This window comes from Rhineura floridana, chromosome 15, assembly GCF_030035675.1.
Source record: "Rhineura floridana isolate rRhiFlo1 chromosome 15, rRhiFlo1.hap2, whole genome shotgun sequence".
Taxonomy (NCBI): Eukaryota; Metazoa; Chordata; class Lepidosauria; order Squamata; family Rhineuridae; genus Rhineura; species Rhineura floridana.
In genome coordinates, this window is record NC_084494.1 from 9,821,903 (window position 1) to 9,827,500 (window position 5,598).

General features: G+C 46.4%; 1 pseudogene; it reads right to left on the bottom strand.

The window, feature by feature from the left end:
* Window positions 1-4,691: 4,691 nt before the first annotated feature.
* LOC133371066 (5S ribosomal RNA) lies at window positions 4,692-4,810 on the bottom strand (annotated as a pseudogene).
* Between the last annotated feature and the right edge of the window lie 788 nt (window positions 4,811-5,598).

Here is a 5,598-nt window from a genome sequence, read left to right on the forward strand (position 1 = left end):
AAAAATCATTATGAAAGGGGTTGAGAAACCATTCAGTTTGTAAAGTGATTGTCTGGTTGTCTAGGATGTGGCTTGAACAGAAAGCATTGACCTCTCTAATAGGCTTGATTTACCTTTAATGTCATTAACTACCTAAATCTGATTAGCTACATTCATTCATTCACTGGATGCTTGGGATGGGGGAGAAATTAGATTCAATTTGTATTTAAAGCCAAATCTATCAAATTCTTACTTTTCAAAACAATATGAGAACCGATAGTCATCCTTTGAAATTGCACTTATCTGAATTTTGCAATCCAGTTCTCTAATCAAACAATGTTTGCAAAAATGCATATATTAGGGGGAAGTGTGCATAAAAATAAATATATGTGTGAAAATAACATACAAAACACATTATATTAGGAGAAAGTGCTTGCAAAAATGTGCACATTAGTCAAAACGGCACACAAGAATTTGTTTATTGGGAGAAATTCACGCTAAAATGCTGAAGAATTTTCATGAGGAGTTTTTTTAAAAAAATGCAAATTGCTGCAGAAATATGGACAACTGATCCTGAGGCTAGAAAAATGAGAAACTGAGAGTACCAAAACTGACAGATCTTTCCACGTCTACCAAAGTGCTCTATAACAGAGTGTGATGTAAGTTACGGGAACAGAGTGCCTACAAATATGTGAAAGCAGCCACAATAAAGGAAGGGTTAAAAAGCTTTCAGGAAGTAAAGATTCCCCATCTGCCCCCAAAGCCCACTACAGTAGGGCTCCGCTTTATGGCGTTCCGTTTTCTGGCATTCCACTGATGCAGTGGCTTTCAATGAGGGGAAATTCCCCGTTTTACAGCCGATTTTGAGCTTTTGCTGCATTTTTGCATCATTTTCACGTGGCGCGACCCATTATAGTCAATGGGTTCTGCTTTACAGTGATTTCCGCTTTACGGTGGGGGCCTGGTCCCTAACCCGCCATATAAGCGGGGTCCTACTGTACTTTCAAGGTAAAAGTTGAGCCTGGATGACATTCAGCTCAGCACCAATTTACATCCATGGTTATTGATCCAGCAAGGGATACAACATGTACAGATCTCCATAGCTCCATCGATGACCAAAGACATCAGTGGCAGGCAGACAGAGAGAACAGAGAGGAGAGGGAAGCAACACATTTGAGTTCTAAATATTCCTTGCATTTGTATTCTGCTCCTGTCCAAAATGAGATCAGAGGGAAGCTGAAAGGGATTTTGCCCCGCTCACAAACTGAATTGTGGCAACCTCTCCCCCATTTTGATAGGGGCTGCTTGCACTTGAGGGTTGAGAGAAGCTGTATCTTCCCAAAAGGGAAAGGGCCATAGCTCAGTGGTAGAGCATCTGATCTGCATGCAGAAGGTCCATGTTTCAATCCCCAGCAGCCCTGCCTAAAACTCTGGAGAGCCGCTGCCAGCCAGTGAAGACAATATTATGCTACATGGTCTGCTTCAGTGTAAGACATTTTCGTGTGTTGCTCCTCATTCCCTCTCCTGCACAGCCATTAAAAGTTAGGGAGCTAGAAAATTCCATCAGAAACAGAAATGGAAATGGAAATTCCCACAATCTGCATCTTCACCCAAGGTCGGCAACGGAAATCATGCAAGCGAACACAAGAATATCCACTATCATCGTTTTTTAAGTCCTCAAACATTATGTAAATAATTACATTATTTTCCGCATTCTTTGTTGACATTTCCCTCCAATTAAAATGCATTGAAATTAATTACATCATTCATTATGAAATGAATTACCTAATTACCTACCATAACATGGACGTTTTAGTAGAGGTGAACTGTAGTGGACATAGCACTGACTGCGGTGAACCCAGGATGGAATAGAAACTGTGGCCTCCTTACATCCCTATTAAAGGTGTACGAGCCCTGTCTTAGTTTGCATCTCATTGCCCTGTGATTTATTATTTATTTATTTATTTATTATTAAATTTGTTAGTCGCCCATCTGGCTGGTTGTCCAGCCACTCTGGGCGACGTACAAGATAAAACAGTATATAAAACCATTAAAATTTAAAAACAGTAAAAAGCTAGCCCATCTCAAACGCCCGCCTAAAAAGCCAAGTCTTCAGGGTCCTGCGGAAGCTCATTAAAGACGGGGCATGGCGTAGATCACCTGGGAGAGAGTTCCAGAGGGTGGGGGCCACTATTGAGAAGGTCCTTTCTCGAGTCCTCACCAGCCCAGCTATTTTGACTGGTGGGATCCAGAGAAGGCCCTCTGAGGTCGATCTTGTTGAGCGGCATCCCTGTCGATGCTGGAGGTGCTCCTTCAGATAGGCTGGGCCAGAACCGTATAGGGTTTTAAAGGTTAAAACCAACACCTTGAATTGGGTTCGGTACACAACCGGTAACCAATGCAACTCCTTCAACACAGGAGTGATGTGATCTCTACGGCGGCTGCCTGCAATCAGACGCGCGGCTGCATTCTGTACCAGCTGTAACTTCCGAACTGTTTTCAAGGGTAACCCCACGCAGAGCGCATTACAGTAGTCTAGGCGAGTGGTGATCAGGGCATGTACCACCGGTGGGAGCAGATGATTGGGAAGGTAGGGGCGTAGCCTCCGTATCAGATGGAGTTGATACAGAGCTGCCCGGCTCACAGCTGAAACTTATAGACAGCTGGGAGTCAAGAATGACCCCCAGGCTACGGACCTGGTCTTTTAAGGGCAATCGTACCCCGTTAAGCACCAGGTCTATATCTCCCAGCCTTCCCTTGTCTCCCACAAACAGCACCTTGGTTTTGTCAGGATTCAGCTTCAACTTATTCCTTCCCATCCAGCCACTCACCGACTCCAGACACTTGGACAGGGTTTCCACAGCCAACCTTGGTGAAGATTTAAATGAGAGATAGAGCTGTGTGTCATCCGCATACTGATGACATTGCAGCCCAAATCTCCTGATGATTGCTCCCAGCGGCTTTATATAGATGTTAAAGAGCATTGGAGAAAGGATAGAACCCTGTGGCACCCCACAAGTGAGGGGCCAGGGATCTGAATCCTCCTCCTCCAATGCTACTCTTTGGTATCTCCCAGAGAGGAAGGAATGGAACCACTGCAATACAGTGCCCCCAATACCTAACCTCTGCAGGCGGTCCAAGAGGATAGCATGGTCGACGGTATCAAAAGCCGCTGAGAGATCGAGGAGGACAAGGAAGGTGCCTTCGCCACTATCCCACGCCCTTCTCATATCATCTATCAAGGTGACCAAGGCTGTTTCAGTCCCATGTCCCGGTCTGAAGCCCGATTGAAATGGATCCAGATAATCCGCTTCTTCCAAGTGTGCTTGCAACTGTTTAGCCACCACCCGCTCAACTGCCTTGCCTAAGAATGGCACATTTGAGACTGGGGAAAATTTAGGTTTGCTTTGATGTGAAAGGAAGCTCCTTTTTGCATTGGCTCACTACTTGATGCTCCTTACATCACCGCAGACCATACCCATCACTGTCCAGATGTTTGCACTGGCTTCCAGCTGTGGGCAAAGGCACCTTGAGTCAGCCTCTCCTTTCTGTATTTCAAACACACAGTCTGCGTGAGAGCACTTCATCCCGATGTACCAACCACCACCCCCATGCAGCCCACAGTGGTCCAAATGAGTTACACTTAAGGATTGGCAAGCAAGGCACAGTTTTCATGGTTGGCAACAGCACACATTGCTGGTATCAGTGTACAGGGGAACAAAACAGAAGTGTGCACTCAACAAAAGGATGATGGAACAAGAAATCCAAGTCTCCCAGGAATAGGGAGGGAAACCAAAACAGGACAAAACATAACTGGGATGCCAATAGAGGCTGGTCCATCAGGGCAAATGTTGCGTTGCCCCACCTATCACAGTCTGCCCTCAGCCAGCCCCCAGCCTGCCCAACCAGCCCAGCAGGTGGCCCTTCTTGTCAGCTTCTCCCTCCTCAGCGTTGCCCCATGCAGGGAGGAGACCAGGGGCACAGTGGGGATGAGTTGCCAAGTCCAAACGAAGGAGTTTCACCTTTCAAGCGAACTGAATCCCATTTATCTCCCAGCCCCAGCTCTGCCTGTGATTGGTTCTGCCTCCGCCTACTGTCGGCCTCTCTGCCTCCCACCCCACCAGTCCCAAAGGGCATCAGCCACCACCGTGGGATGCTTAGCCACGAAGGCAGAATAAGATTGGTGTCACAGAGGTCAAGAGTAGCCAGAGAAACAAGAAGGCCTAGGAAACAGTGAGGGGCTGGAGATATTGTACATTTAGGAGCTGGATATTTAATGCAGAGAGAACTAGGGAGATGCAGTGGAATTGGAAAAACACCAGGATTTTACTTGTTTTTTTATTAAACAACATTTAGCATTAGGATGACAAGCCCTGAACCTGCTTCAAGGCCTCAGTGTAAAAAAAGGAGGGGCAGCTTGGAAGCAGAGAGAGCTGCCTTATAACAAGACAGACCTTTGGCCCATCTGGCTCTGCCAGGGATGGGGAACATGTGGCCCTCCAGATGTTGCTGGACTACAACTCCCATCTTCCCTCACCAATGGCCATGCTGGATGGGGATGATCGGAGCTGGAGTCATCAACATCTTGTTGTTGTTATATGCCTTCAACTCGATTATGACTTATGGCGACCCTGTGAATCTTTTTTTGGATGTATTCATAGGGTTTTCATGGTAAGAGGTCTTCAGAGGTGGTTTACCACTGCCTTCCTCTAAGCCGATGGCTCCCGGTATTCCCAGGAGGTCTCCCATCCAAGTACTAACCAGGCCTGACCCTGCTTAGCTTCCGAGATCAGACGAAATTGGGCTTGTTCAGGGTTGTATGGCCGTAGGCATCAACATCTAGAAGGTCACAGATTCCCCACTCCTCATCTATCTTGACTGGCAGGGGCTGAGTCTTTCTCAGCCCTACCTAGAGATAGCAGAGATTGAACCTGGGGCCTTTTGTATGCTCTTCTGCTAATCTATTGCCTGTCTCTATTGCTTGGAATTACCACCCCATCCTCAGATTGGAAATACCTCACCCTTTTAAGATTCAGTGTGATTTAAGACAAGCCCAGCCCCCTTTGAACTTGGATTATTGTACTGGATTTCCCCACCTTCCTAATAACTCAGGAATTCCAGAGAAATACATTTCCCAGGGCTCCTTTTGTCTCAGAGCCTTGGGAAATGCAGTTCTCTGTGGCTGTTGCAGCATTCTAGCTGCCCTGGCAGAGGAAGAGAGAGACCTTGCTGCCACTAGTGCCTCCTGCCCCACTGTCAAGGAAGTTTGGAGACAGAGAGGAATGCCTGGGGCTTTATGGGATGGAGGAGGAAATGATCAGAAACCCCACCGTACTACAGTGACATTGTTAGAAGTGTGAAGGGGCTTCAGAATTGGGTTTGGGGAAGTTGACTCTAAATAGGGATGAAATGGGAGTACAAGCTTAGAAGATCTAAAAAGGAGTACAACTCAAATCTCACCTGAGACATGAACTAATTGTGGGTGGGCTTAGGCAAGCCACTCTCAGCCTCAGTCCCTCTTCCTCCAGCCTGTAAAATGGGATGATATCATCATAAATCATCATTCTGTTCCACAATCTTGGGTGTTTTTAAACAAAAACAAAAACAAATCCTGTAATC